This window comes from Scyliorhinus torazame, chromosome 6 (assembly GCF_047496885.1).
Source record: "Scyliorhinus torazame isolate Kashiwa2021f chromosome 6, sScyTor2.1, whole genome shotgun sequence".
NCBI classification, from domain to species: Eukaryota; Metazoa; Chordata; class Chondrichthyes; order Carcharhiniformes; family Scyliorhinidae; genus Scyliorhinus; species Scyliorhinus torazame.
In genome coordinates, this window is record NC_092712.1 from 267,045,587 (window position 1) to 267,062,490 (window position 16,904).

The 16,904-nt window shown below is 48.3% G+C and overlaps 1 protein-coding gene across 2 annotated transcripts in view; it reads left to right on the forward strand.

Annotated features, from left to right (window-relative positions):
- Positions 1-2,236: 2,236 nt before the first annotated feature.
- The window catches only part of cap2 (cyclase associated actin cytoskeleton regulatory protein 2), a 354,457-nt gene continuing 339,789 nt past the window's right edge, over positions 2,237-16,904 (forward strand). Inside the window, exon 1 of one of the 2 annotated variants that reach the window (XM_072509676.1) lies at positions 2,237-2,458. The gene's annotated coding sequence lies outside the window, so the exon portion shown is untranslated. Of the gene's footprint in view, positions 2,459-4,283; positions 4,308-16,904 lie in introns of those variants that run through there. The other variant, XM_072509677.1, reaches the window with a different exon arrangement.

Genomic DNA, 16,904 nt, shown 5'->3' on the forward strand with positions numbered 1-16,904 from the left:
GGCGAGCGCAGTGGCGGAGGTGCGAGAGCAAGGGGAGGCGCTGAAGGAAGTGAAGGAGACGTTATTGCAGCACGGTGATCAACCTGCCTCGATGGGGAAAGAGATGCGGAAGGTGATGGATACTAACAAGGATCTGCGAGGAAAAATGGAAGACCTGGAAAATAGATCCAGGTGACAGAACTTGAGGATTGTGGGGCTGCCCGAAGGAGTTGAAGGACCGAAGCCGACTGAGTATTTTGCCGCGATGCTGGCAAAACTATTGGAGGAGGGGGAGGACCCCTCCCGATATGAACTGGATCAGGCTCATTGGTCGTGGAGGCCTGTACCAAAGGCGAGTGAGCCGCCAAGGGCAGTGACTCTGTGCTTCCGTAGGTACAGGGTGAAGGAGAAGGTCCTGAGCTGGGCCAAGCAGAAGCGGGTGGTGCAGTGGGCTGGAGCTGGTATACGTGCATACCAGGACTTTACGGTGGAGCTGGCAAGGAGGCGGGCTGCCTTCAACCGGGTGAAGAGGGCACTGTACATTAGCAAGGTGCGGTGCGGCATTGTATATCCAGCGAAGCTGAGGGTGACTTACAAGCTCAGGGACTTTTATTTTGGAACGGCGGAAGCAGCGGAGGAGTTTGCGAAAGCAGAAGGACTGTGGCAAAACTGACAAATTGAGGAATGGCCATGTGCCGATGTAACCTCATGACTGTATTTTCTTCTTTTTTGTATCACTGCGCGCGGGTGTAGAGATTAAAGGAGCCAAGATGGTATATATTTGGATAAGGGAAGGGACGGGACTTTCACTCAAAATTAGAGTTTTTTGGGGTGTAGGTGGATATGCGGGGTTTGTGTGCTAAAAGGGGATCTTTGGGCTTTCCTGGGGCCGGGCAAGTGGGAAAGGGACCCGGGCGGGGGCCTCCACGCTGGCCGGTTTGTGCCAGCCAGTGAACGGGAGTGAGGTGGGGGGAGGGGCTGCGGCCATCGGAGCCTGGCAGAACAGGGTCCGAGTGGTCTAGCCGGGGTGGAAAGTTGGGGGGTAAGGAACCGAGGGTGGGGGGAGGAGTTTTACAAGAGGCAGTGGACGGGAGGAGCTGGAGACCTGGGGGTGGGAGCTGTGTAAGATTAAGGGTGACTACGGGTAATCCCTGATTCCTTTTTGTCATTTGTTTATGTAAACATGCGGGTTGAGGTTTGGGGGTTGGTGGGTAGATGGGATCGTTGTTATTATGGGGACTGACATATCTTGCTGATTATTGTTTATTGTTGATGGATGTAAATGTGGGAGAAAATGTGAAAATGGGAGAATTAAAAAAAATAAAAATAAAAATGTTTTGGACAAGGAAAATAAATGTATTATCTCCAAATTTGCACATGATACAAAGTTGGGTGAGAGCTGTGAGAAAGCAGAGATGCTTCAGCAGGATTTGGATAAGCTGAGTGGGGATATGCATGGCAGGTGCAGTATAATGTGGATAAATGTGAGGTTATCCACCCAGAGTGGTGGATCTGTGGAATTAAGTACCACAGAAAGTAGCTGAGGCCAAAACATTGTGCAATTTCAAGAAGGAATTAGACATAGCTCCCTGGGGCTAAAGGAATCAAGTGATATGGGGGGTGGGGGTCAGGTTATTGAACTTGATCAGCCATGAATGGTGGAGCAGGCTCGAAGGGCCGTCTGGACTCCTTCTGCTTCTATTTTCTGTGTGATTCTATGTATTACTTTCAAAGTATAAATATGTTTAATGGTGGATTTTTTGACATGTGCAATGCTATAGAAGGTTGAAGAGTAAGGGATTTTATTCTACTGTTGGGGAGTTAATTCAACAATCTTTGGGCTCCCAGAGCAAATCAAAATTACATTCGGAGCCAAAATTGTCGCCATGGTACAGGGATGATTCACCAGGAGCTTACAGCCCGCTGAGCTCAATTTACTGAGTAAACTGTTCTCTCCCATCCATTGAAACGCCTTCTGCGTTTGAAGGTCCGGGCAAGGAAAACAAAACCAAAGAGATAAATGCGATTTGTTTAAAGCACACGGCCTGCAACGCCTTGGAACGTAACCCAAATGCTCCAGAATGGACAGCAGCAGCTCTGCTCGCTGCTTTGTCCTTATTTGGAGGGTGCGCGCGCTGGTGGTGGGGAGGGGTCGGGCGGCTGGTGGCTCGGGCTGCGGGGAGCGCGCGCCGGGCAATGGGAGCGCGCGTGCCTTTATTTGGAATGGAGTGGAAGGGGCCGCGCGTGCACGTGTGGGTACGCGCGCCCTCCCCCCGGGCTGTCAGTCAGCCAGCCAGGCAAGAGCCCGGAGCGCGCGCTGGTTAGCGGTTGGGAGCGCGAGCGAGCGCTTCGAAGCTGAGGGAAAGCAGAGTGGCGTTCGGTCCCCACCACCTCCTCCTCATACATCACCCGCCCTCCCCCCTCTCAAACCTCCTCCTTTTATCCATCTACAGGGCACCGCAGAGAAAAAGCAGAGCAGGTAATTATAATTTTTTTTCTCGCACCAATTGGGAACGTTTTGGCATTAACTTTTTTGTTTTGTTTTGAGAAGTGGTCGGTAAATGCTGCCAAAAACAAATATGAAGGGAGATCTGAGGTACGCCTTTTGATTGTGTGTCGGGAGCTTTGCTTGTTGATGCAGTTTTCGTTTCTTCTGCATTTATTGAGGTTTGTCTCGACCTTTTCCCAAAATATGGATAACCGGGAGGCGACCGTGGGCTTTGATATCGCAATTGTGAAATATTGAAGGATTTGTATTATGTAACGGATTAAAATAGCAGTTTCCTACAACATGGTATTTTCTGATGGAGCTGTCACATGCTTCCTACAATTTTTAATCAAATTTCGGCTCTCCTGTAATTATAGTGCAATAAATAATGCATGCATCATATTAAAACGATTCTAAGCAGGTAGCTTCTGTGTGTCTATAGGCCTTGTCTATAGTGAACTGATGCTGGGAACCTTGAGGAGAAAATGTCAAGTTGTTGTTGACAATCTGGCATCTTCTGTAAACGTTAGTCATTGTTATTCCCTCATCTCCCTCCCTCCCCTAGCTAGTAAACTATGCAGAAACACAAGAATGCTTTTAAGGTGATGAGATGGAATCGGAAGGATCTTTTGAATCTCAGTGCCTGGGTTGGGGATTTGTAAGGGGCGGTCTCTGCTGCTGACAAGCTTTTAAGAGTCTCAGGGATGACTATCGCGATGTATTTCTTTATGACAGTTTGCACTTGGGGGAGTAGTCTCTTGGGAAGCTTAAGTGGGCCATTGCATGTTTCAGGAGACCAATTAGCCTAGCCTGAAAGTGACAAGCTGGTCTGTTTTCATCGAACTTGCTGCTGATGCAGCTTGGCTCAATTCAGTTTCCTAATAATTTCTCCCATTTTAATTATTCTAAGTAATAGTGAATGCATTATTGTCTTTGTGAAAAATTGTACCACATGCAATATCCTGAAAATTGGAATAAACAGCGAACAAGCCTTTCTGTAGAATGAAGAGGCACACAAATTCCTTCTGCAGTTGGACAGTTTTATTTTTAAATTTAGGTGTGCACATGTTAGAACTAGTAGGGATTTTTAAAGTTTGAATTTGAATTGGTCTGTAATATCTTAATTTGCTTAAAGATGACATTGTGCAGTTTGTTGGATGGCTTAGTCGTGGCATCAGTGCTACCTTTTCAGGGGCATTGTACATCATACACCTGATTAATACTTGGCAGTATGCATATTTTTTGTTAACAACACCATAATTTCCAGGAAAAGTTGACCTTGCTAATTTGTTGCAGTGTTATATAGGTAGGTAAGCAAACCTCTAGATTCTGGATTAAGATGAAAGTAGAATCTGACAGTGAATAATTTGTTGTGAGGAACTGAAATCTCACTTGTATTGTTTGACGAAACCACAGACAAAACAAGCTTCATTGAAGAACTGATAGAGAGAGAAAAATGCAATAGATTTTTATATTTCAAGATGCTAATTTGTCATTTAATCTAAGATTTTTTAAATGCATAGAGTTAATTTATAATGTGGAATGCAGTGCCTTATGGCGGCGGGGAGGGGGGGGGCGTTATGGAAACAGATTCAATAATAACTTTCAAGAGAGAATTGGATATATATGTGATGAGAAAAATATGCAGGACAATGGGGGAAGAGCAAGTGAATTGAACCAATTGGAAAGGTCTTTCAAAGAACTTTACCCGAACAAAAATACGTGTATATGTTTCACATATTATTACCTTTTCTGCCGAGTGACATCCTGATGGTATACTGAGGTTGACTGGTTACATTTGCTCTCTTTGAATTGTAGGCTGCCATCTGCATTGCTTCAGGTAGGGTGTGGCACATTCACATTAATCCTGAGTTTTAACTGGTGCAGACTTTAAAAACCATATTTTATTCAGTTATCTTGCTTAAAATGTATGTTAAAGGCCAATAATTGGCTAATTTATGCTTTCTGGAATGCAACATAGAAATTTTCAGTGTAAAAGGAGGTCATTTGCCTCATGGCGTCTGTGGAACTCTTTGAAAGAGCTATTCAATTAGCCCCATTCCTCTGCCCTTGTCCTATACTCTTTTAAATATTTATTTTTGAAATGTATATTTACTTCCCTTTGAAATGCTATATTATGGATTTTCTTCACCTATTGTTTTTGGCAAGGCATTCAAGGTTCTGGCAATCTTTTGTAAGTGAGGATTCCAATCTCCCATTTTATTATGTTGGTGAAGATAAATCTATGGCCACAATTTACAGACTCATTAACCAATGGAATAGCTTTCCCCTGTCTAACTTGTCACCAGTACTTATAATTTTGAACACCTCTATTAGATTGTCTTTTAAATTTCAGTGCTCTGATGAAGAGGGACACTATTCTCTGGACCAAAAGCAAAATACTGCGGATGCTGGGAATTTGAAAAAAAATAAAATTCTGGAAATACGCAGCAGGTCTGGTCTCATCTGTGGAAAGAGAAACGGGGTGAATGTTTTGGCTTGATGACCTTTCATCAGAACTATTCATCAGTTACTACTCTAGTTCCTCCTTATAACTCTCTTCTGTAGCCTTCCCATGACCTTGATATTTCTTCCTAAAGTTGTAGGCATGGCAAGGTTCACTGCAATAAATTAACCATTTTGGGGGAGTAAGAAGAGTGAGGGTTGGGAGGCAGAAAGTGAAACCGGGTGAATGGAGAACTCTGTACTTTGAGCATACCACCATTAGAAAATGAAATTCCCCGCAGTTTTGTACTAACGTTAATAAATACCTCCTGGGAAATATATTGCTTCTTTGGTATTCCTTTTCTTGTGAACTTCTGGATGAACTGTGCTTTGTTTATTTAGGACAATCTATTCATTTGTATTTTCACTATGTTCCACTGGCCTCCTGTGCAGTACACCTGAAATTTTAACCGAAGATCGGTATCTCCACTGGTAGGTAGGGAAGAGTAAATTTTAACCATGGTGCATCTCTTACTGGCCTTTCCCGTTCTTGGTGAAGAGATGCATCTTCTTGAGCTTTAAGCACTTTACTAAGATCAGAAAAGTATTATCTGACTTGAAGCTCAATAAGGCTGGGTTCCCCAGTAAGTGGTGTAGTGTACAAATATGATGTGCCACCAGGTCGTCTAGAGCAGGGCATTCAAGCTTCTTGTCTTTGTGGGCCATATAGATGTATGCCCTGAAGCTTCAAGTGCCACATGAAAAGCTTCAATCAATATATCCACATCAATTTAATCCATCTTAAGTAGCTGGTATTAACATAGGTTCATCTGAAGCATAGTGCTTCAGGAAATAAGTATAAACAGGACCCAATTTCCTGGAATTGCAGGACTAAAGGGCCGCATGTAACGAGTGTGATTCAGTTTGAACAGCCCTGTAAGGGAGGCATGGTAGCACAGTGGTTAGCACTGTTGCTTCACAGCGCCAGGGAGCCAGGTTCGATTCCTGGCTTGGGTCACTGTTTGTGCGGAGTCTACACGATCTCCCCGTGTCTGCATGGGTTTCCTCGGATGCTCCAGTTTCCTCCCACTAGTACTGAAAAATGTGCTTGTTAGGTGAATTGGACATTCTGAATTCTCCCTCAGTGTACCCGAACAGGCGCCGTAGTGGTGACTAGGGGATTTTCACAGTAAGTTTAGTGCAGTGTTAATATAAGCCTACTTGTGACACTAATACAGATTATTATTATTACCTAGCCAGTTTCTCTTTTTTTTAAAAGCAGATTAGAATCTGATTTTGTAAAAAGGCGAATGGTGATATGATGGAGAAAGGTGAATTGTTATGATTAGATTAAACATTTGGGGCTTCTCAAGGAAGTGTTGTGGCACCCCGTATGTATGTACAAATCAAACTAATTTTGAACTGGATACACCTGAATTTTCCCTTCATAATCCTCAGTGTTGAGGTGAAGGGTAATATGACCATTTCAAACAAGCATGGTAAATAAAATGTCTAAAAGAAGCTAGATAATGTACACTTTAACATTGCATTTTAATGCACCATCGTTTCCTTTGCTTTTTTTGGGTCACTTGGAGTGACAGATGTGGTTGTGAGCTTACTGCATTCTAGCTGTACCACTATGCAGTTGGCAGAATGCTTGGCTACAGGCTGCTTATCCTCTTCACATCTAAATTAATGGCCCTGATGGATTGTTAGGAGTGCTGATTTGCTTGAAATTAACCATTTAAGCAATGTATGATTGGAATGTATTATTTTAATCTCAGCAACATCAAATTAAGACCTTTGTTTTAATTTTGAACACATTAGCTTATTAGCTTTCTTTTCTAGAAATGTTGTGGCAAATGCACAAATATATTTATGTTATATTTTAGATTATTGCTATTCAGGAGAAATGTTCATAGTTTGTTCATATACCGGGCTGTATAAACAAGTAAATGTTTTCATTAAATTTCCTTCTAAAATGACAGCTTGTAACATTGTAAATTTGATATTTTTGATTTCTGGGTTTGTAATGGAAGGAATGGAGGTTAAAATTGTACAGTCAAGGGCAGCATGGTGGTGCAGTGGTTAGCACTGCTGCATCACGGCACTGAGGTCCCAGGTTCGATCCCGGCTCTGGGTCACTGTCCATGTGGAGTTTGCACATTCTCCCCGTGTTTGCGTGGGTTTTGCTCCCACAACCCAAAGATGTGCAGGTTAGGTGGATTGGCCACACTAAATTGCCCCTTATTGGAAAAAATGAATTTGGCACTCTAAATTTATTTTTAAGAAATTGGACAGTCAAGAATCTGACTTGCCTTTTATGTGAATTGTGTAGTCCAGTGCTAAGTTTGGATCTGATGGGATGTCGTGGTCTGAAGTTGTGTAGGATCACATTCAGTATCTGATGCAGTGCCAGTTGCCATGGGAATGGGAGGGCAAGCAAAGAGGTCAGTGGTGTGGTTCATATAGGCTATCGTTTTGCAGTTTCATCCTGTGAATGTAGAATTTACAGAGCTTCTTAAAGTTAGAATGCTACAAATACTCATATAAAACAGTTTGGCATTACAGGCATTAGAAATCTTTAGTGATGATGCACTGTTCCACTTTGAGGAGTTACTGGGGAAAGATCTTAACTTTGTGTCTTCATGTAAAATGGATGATTGCGAGTCTGTCCTGTTTTTTATTGAAGTCAGTTTTTAGTCATTGAAGTCCATTTTTGATGCACTGCATTATTTCTGCTGGTAATACTTTCATGATGCACTTGTTTGTTTCACTGCTCGGAATGTTCCTCAAACACTAGTGTTTTGTTGATGATGATGCCTTTTTAATGCAGCGAACAAATGCCTTTCTTTGCAGACCAGCAAGGGTGTTCAAGAAATGTGCCCCAAACTAGCCAAATCTTTAGCTAAGCTGTTCCAGTACAGTTACAACACTGTAAACTATCCAACATTGTGGAAATAGGTCTGTCCTATCTACAAAAATCAGAACAAGTCTAATCCAGCCATTATCGCCCCATCATTTTACTTACATTCATTATCAGAGTGATGAAAGGTGTTATCAACAGTGCTGTCAAGCAAAACTTTCACTAATAACTTGCTCACCGATCTTTGGTTTGGCTTCTGTCAGGGCCACCCTGTTCCAGGCCTCATTACAGCCTTGTCCAAACATGGACAAAAGCACTGAATCCCAGAGATGTGTCTGCCTATCACCAAGGTAGGATTTGACTGTGTGTGGCATCATGGAGTCCTGGTAAAATTGGGAGTCAGTGGTTATTGGGGGAGAAAACTGACTATTGAATGTATTCATACCCATCACAAGAGAAGGTGATTGTGATTTCACAGCCCCAGGACATCGCAGCAAGAGCTCCTCAGAGCAGTGTCCCAGGCCTAAACGTCATCTTCAATTGCTTTATCAGTATTGACCTACCCTCCATCATGAGGTCAAAAAGGTGGGAGACTCACTGGTGATTGAGGTTTTCAGTTTCATTTATAATGCTTCATAATACAACAGTCTGGTCCACAGCAACAGGACCTGAACAACATGTAGTCTTGGATTGATGTGTGGTGGGAATGTTACTTGCCACCTTGGGGATGCGCAGTGACCCTCTTTCCAGCAAGAGAGAATCTAACCACTTCCCCTTGACATTCAATGGCATTTCTATCATTGAAACCCTGCTCCCTCACTCACCATTCACATCATAGGGGGGATTGCTATTGATCAGATATGTAACTGAACCAGCCACATAAATACTGTGGCCATAAGAGTGGGTCAAAGGTTGGGAATTCTGCTCACCAGCTGATTCCCCAAAGACTGTCCATCATGTACAAAGCACAAGTCGGCAGGGCGATGGAATATTCACCACCTGCCTTGATGAGTGGAGCTCCAACAACACTCAAGAAGCTCAATGCCTTGCAGGAGAAAGCAGCTCACTTGATTGGCACCCCAACAACATAAGCCTTCTTCCCCAAGCAATGCTGTTAATGTTCTAAATCAAAGGTGGGATCTTTCGGCCGCGATTCTCTGGTCCGGCGCCGGAACGGGAGTACTATACTCCGGCGCCGGTTCCGAGACCCGATTCTCAGGTCCTGGGGGGGCCAGCATGGCCCTGGAGCGGCCCACGCCGCTGGAGGAAAGGAGGCCCCCCGACAGAGAGGCCCCCCCCCCCTCCCACAGGCTGCCCCCGGACCCTTCAACCCCGAGGTCCCGCCGGCCCAGAGCATGTTAGAACGCCGCCGGTGGGACTCGGATTTTTTCGGACGGCCGTTTGGCCCATTCGGGCCAGAGAATTGCGGTGCTGCCGGAGGAACGCCGCTACGGCCGTTTGCGGCGATTCTCCATGCGGCTCGGTGCCATGCGCACCCGCCCGTTTTTTCACGGGTGGGAGAATGGTGTCGGGGCGGTGTGGCGCGATTCGCGCGGCGCCCCGCCGATTCTCCGGCCCGGCGGGCAGATTGATGCTTTCAGGATCAGGACCGTCATTAATACTAATACTGCCTCTCTTAAATAATTAAGAATGTGTTGTGACTTACGGACCTGTACCAGATAGTGTACCAAAGCAGAATTACAATGAAAGCTATTGTGGTGAAACATTTGCTTGCAGCTTTAACTTTTAAAATTGTGATATTGTCTCTGCGATTCTCATCAAAAAACCACGCACTGTATTCTCCACTTTTGAAACTATGTCCGGAGCATGTGTCTAGTCTTAAGACGAAAAAGTTGGCGTCACCTTCACACCGATGCTCCGTCCGGTGGGAGGCTAGCAGCCACGCCATGTAAAACCCACGGCGTTCCCGACAGAAACGGCCGGAGAATTGCCAGGTCCGTGCCTGCACCTGCGCATGGCAACGACCTGCTTTGGTCATGCCATACAACATGGTGCAGGCCGCGCCCGGACCCGGCCTGCCAGCTAGTGCCTCCCTGTAACCACCCTCGCCACCCCAGACCACCTTCCACCAGTCGCCCCCCCCTTCCTCCTGACTGTTGGACACAGTCCGCAGCCGCCATGCGAGGTTGATGAAAGCTCAGACCACTAGTGATTCACGCTGTCGAGAAGTCGGCCCATTGGGGGCGGCGCATCGGGGAGGCTCTTCAGGTGACATCCTGAGGCCGTCCATACTCACCCTGATGCCATTTTGGAGGGGGCGGAGCATCTGAAAAGCAGCGTCGCCCTGATTTCAGTGTCAAAAGTGATTCTCTGGACTTCCGGTGACGGCGGGCGGGAGGCAGCCGCACATTGGAGGGCTCCCGTTCAGAACGGCATTTTCGGGAAGTAACGCCCGGTCCTAGGGCCAGCGACGGCAGTAAAAGTCGGGAGATAGCGCAAGGAGAAGAAGGATGTCAAAAAACACCAAAAAGACGGCCGGGAAAATAGCGGCTGAAAGTCCGTTGGAGAGGGGAAAGGTCACCGCGGGGTCAACAAAGAAGATGGAGGCTGGAGCACCAGGGGAGGCCGCAGTGCTTACGGCTGAAGAACTAACTAAGGTGATGGCTGCGGAATTCCTAAAGCAGTTGGCACAGATTGAGAAATGTATGGAGATGGTGAGGAAGGAGATGCTGGAGGTTTTGAATGTGCTGGTGGAGGAGGCGGTTTCCCCGGTGCAGACGGCGGTGGTGAGCGCAGTGGCAGAGGTGCGAGAGCAAGGAGAGGCGCTGAAGGAAGTGGAGGAGACCGTATTGCAGCACGGTGATCAACTTGCGTCGATGGGGAAGGAGATGCGGAAGGTGATGGACACGAACAAGAATCTGCGAGGAAAAATGGAAGATCTGGAAAACAGATCCAGGCGACAGAATTTGAGGGTCGTGGGGCTGCCCGAAGGAGTTGAAGGACCGAAGCCGACTGAGTATTTTGCCGCGATGCTGGCAAAACTACTGGGGGAGGGGGAGGACCCCTCCTAATATGAACTGGATCGGGCTCATCGGTCGTGGAGGCCTGTACCAAAGGCGAGTGAGCCGCCAAGGGCAGTGACTCTGTGCTTCCGTAGGTACAGTGTGAAGGAGAAGGTCCTGAGCTGGGCCAAGCAGAAGCAGCTGGTGCAGTGGGCTGGAGCAGGTATACGCGTATACCAGGACTTTACGGTGGAGCTGGCGAGGAGGCGGGCTGCCTTCAAACGGGTGAAGAGGGCACTGTACATTGGCAAGGTGCAGTGTGGCATTGTATATCCAGCGAAGCTGAGGGTGACTTACAAGCTCAGGGACTTTTATTTTGGAACGGCGGAAGCAGCGGAGGAGTTTGCGAAGGCAGAAGGACTGTGGCAGAACTGACAAATTGAGGAATGGTCATGTGCCGATGTAACCTCATGACTGTATTTTCTTCTTTTTTTTGTATCAGTGCGCGCGGGGGTAGAGGCTAAAGGAGCCAATGTTGCATATATTTGGACAAGGGAAGGGACGGGACTTTCATTCGAAAGGAGGGCTCTTTGGGGTGTAGGTGGATATGCGGGGTTTGTGTGCTAAAAGGGGATCTTTGGGCTTTCCTAGGGCCGGGCAAGGGGGAAAGGGACCCGGGCGGGGGCCTCCACGCTGGCCGGTTTAAGCCGGCCAGTGAACGGGAGTGAGGTGGGGGGAGGGCCTGCGGCCATCGGAGCCTGACCGAACAGGGTCCGAGTGGTCTAGCCGGGGTGGAAAGTTGGGGGGAGGGAACCGAGGTTGGGAGGAGGAGTTTTACAAGAGGCAGTGGACGGGAGGAACTGGAGACTTTGGGGGGGTGGAGGGGGAGGGGTACAACTGTGGGGTATCATGCATGGTACTCTCTTAGAGGCTGGATGGTGTTGGTTGGGGGGGGGGGTGGAGAGTCGTGTAGATTAAGGGTGACTACGGGTAATCCCTGATTCCTTTTTGTCATTTGTTTATGTAAACATGCGGGTTGAGGTTTGGGGGTTGGTGGGCGGATGGGATCGTTGTTATTATGGGGACTGACATATCTTGTTGATTATTGTTTATTGTTGATGGGTGTAAATGTGGGAGAAAACGTGAAAAAGGAGGAGAATAAAATTTTAAAAAAAAGTGATTCTCTGCCCAATCACCAAATGCGATTTTGGCATCGGCAATCGGAGAATCCCGCCCCACTTCTGCTGTAACTGCTGTGAGACCTGCAGGAATAAGCAGAGCAAAATGTTCAAACCCTACTGCATCTTCTACAACTTTGTTTATTCTTCATCTGACAAAACAAATTTTGCAAATGTGTACGTGTATTCTTTTGTTGCCTGCGGCTGAGTATTTTAGCCGACTGCTGAGTGTAATCAAACAATTTATGGCTTGATATCCCAGGCAGAAAAAGAAGCTGCAGCAAGTACTGCAGAGACAGTTGGGTTTCTACATCTACTCTCCTGGATGTGCACATTCCTGTACACCATTTACAATACTTGATATGGTTTGTCTGTTTTTAATATGATAGCATTTTGAGAGAAATACAATTCTGCTGTCTTTACAAAAGCTACTTCTTTGGGGGGGGGGGGGGGGGGGGGCGAGGGGGCTCCTCTCTCTCTCTCTCTCACTAGGTGACCTGCTGAGCCCCTACTTACCCCGACTCTTCCCGCCAACCTCCAAATTGACTACTTAAGGATCTCGATTTGGATACATGTGGGCTGCCCTTGGCCTCGCCCATCCCACATAAATTTGCAGACAAGTATGGGGTGGGCAAATGAGGATGGTGGGATGCCCGCCCATGGAATTTTTCAGGTTCTGGCCGCTGCAAACTTGCCAGCGAACAACCATAAAATTCTGTCTTTGAAAAAAGAAGTCGGTAAAATCTAACTGCTTTGCTGGTGTCCTTTCAGGAAGGAAAGTTAGTCTGGGCGACATGTAACACCAATAATTGATTCTTAACAGGCCTCTGAAAGCTACTTCATTGTACAGAACATCTAGGGATAGCCAATAAATGGTTGCTTTTCCAGACATGCCCACATCTTGAGAATTATTTTTTTAAATGCAATGCATGAGGGTGTCTGGTTCAATTGCTAACCTGTGATGGGTTTGTTGACCCTGTGAAGTAAGCAAGATATTGAACAAAATGAATAGCAATTTTGGAACACTGCTTCAAGGTGTGCTGCGGTCCGAGAATGGGGAAGAATTGACTTTCAGAAATCCGTGAAATTAAAATTTGCGACTTTAATCAAGTGAATAATGCTCAGATCTGGTCAGATAGTGTGATGGATAGTGGGCTGGATTCTCCGATCCCCGACGCCAAAACCACGTTCGGTGACGTGGTGGAGAATCCCCGATCATGCCTAAAGGGCGGCGGCGCTTTTGTGATGCTCCGCCCCCTGAATCCACGACCTCTGTACATTGGCTGAGGCCCACCCCACAATATTCTGTCCCAAACCAGCCGAGTTCCCGTGGTTGCATGTGGTCTCACCTGTCGGGAACTCAGTGTGGCGGCTGCGGACTCAGTCCAGCGCCACCACAGTCGGGGGAGGGCCAATCCACAGGCTGGGGTGGACATATTTGGGACCAGGGGCACTGTGGTGGGGCGGTTGGGGGCGCACTAGCTGGCCGAAGGGGGGGGACCAGTTCGCGGGCCAGGTCCGTGAGCAGCCGCCGCCATGTTGCACAGCAAGGCCGCTGCAGTGTAGCCACCTGGGTTGGCCAACTCCCAACGTAAAATGGAGAACAGCAAAGGCTGCAGGGGAATTCAGCCAACACAGGCAGAAACTAGCAGGTGCAAGTTAACTGTATTAAACTCTGCAAAAGCCCAGACAGCATCGATACAAGCAGCCATCTGCATAATAATGTAGCAGCCACCTACATACTAATGAGCGATCCCCAGGTACAATCGAAACATTTGGGATAAACAAAGCCGAGCCAGACTCCTCCGCGCCAGTCCGTACCAACTTCGAATCCCGCAGACTCAGAACCCGAACGAAAGGCCATTTGTTCCCCTGACCTGGTGGGCCAGTCCGAAGTTAAGTATAGGCCTGTTAGTTGTAGAAGTAGAATTTATGCATGAGTAGCGATCACTGTGTATAATAAATGTGCTTTGATTTGAATCTTACTAATTGGTGTATTGAGTTATTGATCATTACTTGAACTTAAACCTCGTGGCGGTATCATAAAGATACCTGGCGACTCAAGAGCAAAGGTTATAAAACAGAGCCAATTGAACCAACCAAAAGTTAGCAACAGCAGTCCGCCGCCATGCGCATGCGCGGCCACGGACCTAGCAATTCTCCAGGCCCCGGTGCACTTGTGCATCCGTCTTGTCACGGTGGCCCTATATGCCCAGGCAGCTCAATACTTCTATTTCAATGTGAACTGAGTCCACCAGGATGGTGGGGCAGCGGGGTTCGCTGCCATCGCCATGATGCCCCGAATCCAGGGTTAATTGACGGGATGCATGTTCCCCTACGAACACCTGCAGATGACTGGCCACTCTACACAAACCAAAAGGGGTTCCACTCGATGAATGTGTCGATAATATGTGGCCATCAGCTGCGCATCATGCATGTCTGCGGCCGATACTCGGGCAGTGTGCATGACGCCTTCATCCTGGCACACTCAACGATTCCTGACATATTTGAGACCCCTCCCCCAACGTTGGGGGGTTGGCTCCTGGGTGACTGGGATTATCCACTGCGGTCATATGCTCAGGCGTCGGGGCTTTCTATTATGGCCTGGATCTTTTCTTCTACTGGGTGCAAGCCATCCTTGTCCACGCAGTATCCCAGGTCCATGACCACCTTCGCCTGAAACACATACTTGCCTCTCTTCAGGTGGACGCTCCCTTGGGAGAGCCGCCTTCAGACCTCTTCCAAGTTGTCCAAGTGTTCCTTCTTCGTGACCCCTGAAATTTAAAAAAAAATACATAATTTTTATTAAAGGTTTTCATAAAATATCAATATCAAAATGTAAAAAGGAACCCAACAGGGTTAAGTACAAAACACAATCTAGAAAAGCAACCCCCCCATACCCCCCCCTGTACATAAATAATAAATTAACATTAACACCCCGACTTAACACAACAGGTATATACACCCCCTCAGACCCTCCAGTGTAAATAACAAAAACAATAATACTACCAGGGACGCAAAGGCCAGAATTCCTGCCTCTTTCGCCTCCTGCAGTCCCGGCTCCTCTGCCACCCCAAATATTGCGAGCCCCCAGCCCGGTTTGACCCTGGATCCTACCACCCGCGACACCGTCCTCGCTACGCCCTTCCAAAAGAACATGTGGGTGTGATTTTCTGGGCTCCCGGAGCACCTAACACACCTGTCCTCACCCCCAAAAAAACGGCTCATCCTTGTCCTGGTCATGTGTGCCCTGTGCAGCACCTTAAACTGTATGAGACTGAGCCTCGCGCACGATGAGGAATAGTTCACCCTCCCGAGGGCATCTGCACACGTCCCTTCCTCAATCTCCTCTCCCAACTCCTCCTCCCACTTACCTTTCACCTCCACCACCGAAGCCTCCTCCTCCTCCTGCATCACCTGGTAAGTTTCCGAGATCTTTCCCACCCACCCCCCCCGAGAGCACCCTGTCCTGGACTGTGTGTGGCAGTAGCCGCGGGAATTCCACCACCTGCCGTCTGGCAAACGCCCTTACCTGTAAGTACCTGAAGGTGTTCCCCTGGGGGAAGCCCGTACTTCTCCAGCTCACCCAGGCTCGCGAACTTCCCGTCCACAAACAGGTCCCCCAACTTTCGTATCCCTGCCCTGTGCCACCCCGAAAACCCTCCACCTGTTCTTCCTGGGGCGAACCGGTGGTTCCCTGTAATGGGGTCCACGCCGAGGCCCCAACTTCCCCCCCCTGTGCCGCCTCCACTGCCCCCAAATTTTGAGGGCAGCCACCACCACCGGGCTCGTGGTATACCTCCTTGGAGGGAGTGGCAGCGGCGCCATTGCCAGCGCCCCCAGACTCGTACCCACACAAGACGCCATCTCCAGCCTCTTCCATGCAGCCCCCTCCCCCTCCATCACCCACTTGCGCACCATCGTCGCATTGGCGGCCCAGTAGGACCCACAGAGGTTGGGCAGCGCCAGTGCCCCCCCTATCTCTACTCCGCTCTAGGAACACCCTTCTCACCCTCCGAGTCCCTCGCGCCCACACAAACCCCATTATACTCCTGTTAACCCGCCTGAAAAAAGCCTTCGGGATAAACACGGGGAGGCACTGGAACAGGAACAAAAACCTTGGGAGCACCGTCATTTTGATTGACTGCACCCTACCCGCCAAGGACAGCGGCAACGCGTCCCACCTCTTGAACTCCTTCTCCATTTGCTCCACCAGCCTTGTAAAGTCTCCCCAGCTCCTGGCCACCTGGACCCCCAAATACCTGAAGCTCCTCTCCGCCTTTTTTAGTGGGAGCTCGCCAATCTCCTTCTCCTTGTCCCCTGGATGATCTACGAACAGCTTGCTTTTCCCCATGTTGAGCTTGTACCCAAAAAAGTCCCCGAATTCCCTAAGAATCCTCATTACCTTCGACATTCCTCCCACCGGGTCCGCCACATACAGCAGCAGGTCGTCCGCATAAAGTGACACCCTATGCTCCTCCCCACCCCGCACCAACCTCCTCCAGTTCCTTGACTCCCTCAGTGCCATAGCCAGGGGTTCAATTGCCAGTGCGAAGAGCAGGGGGGACAAGGGACACCCTTGTTTCGTCCCTCGGTGCAACCGAAAGTACTTGGACCTCCTCCTATTTGTGGCCACACTCGCCATCGGGACCTCGTACAGCAGCCTAACTCACCTGCCAAACCCCTCCCCAAACACGAACCTCTTCAGCACCTCCCACAGGTAACCCCACTGTACCCTATCGAAGGCTTTCTCAGCGTCCGTCGCCACCACTATCTCCGCCTCCCCCTCCCTCGCCGGCATCATGATAACGTTCAAAAGCCTCCGCACATTCGCGTTCAACAGTCTCCCCTTCACAAACCCCGCCTGGTCTTCATGGATGATCTGCGGCACACAATCCTCAATCCTCGTGGCTAAGACCTTCGCCAGCACCTTGGCATCTACATTTAGCAAGGAAATCGGTCTGTAAGACCCACATTGCAGGGGA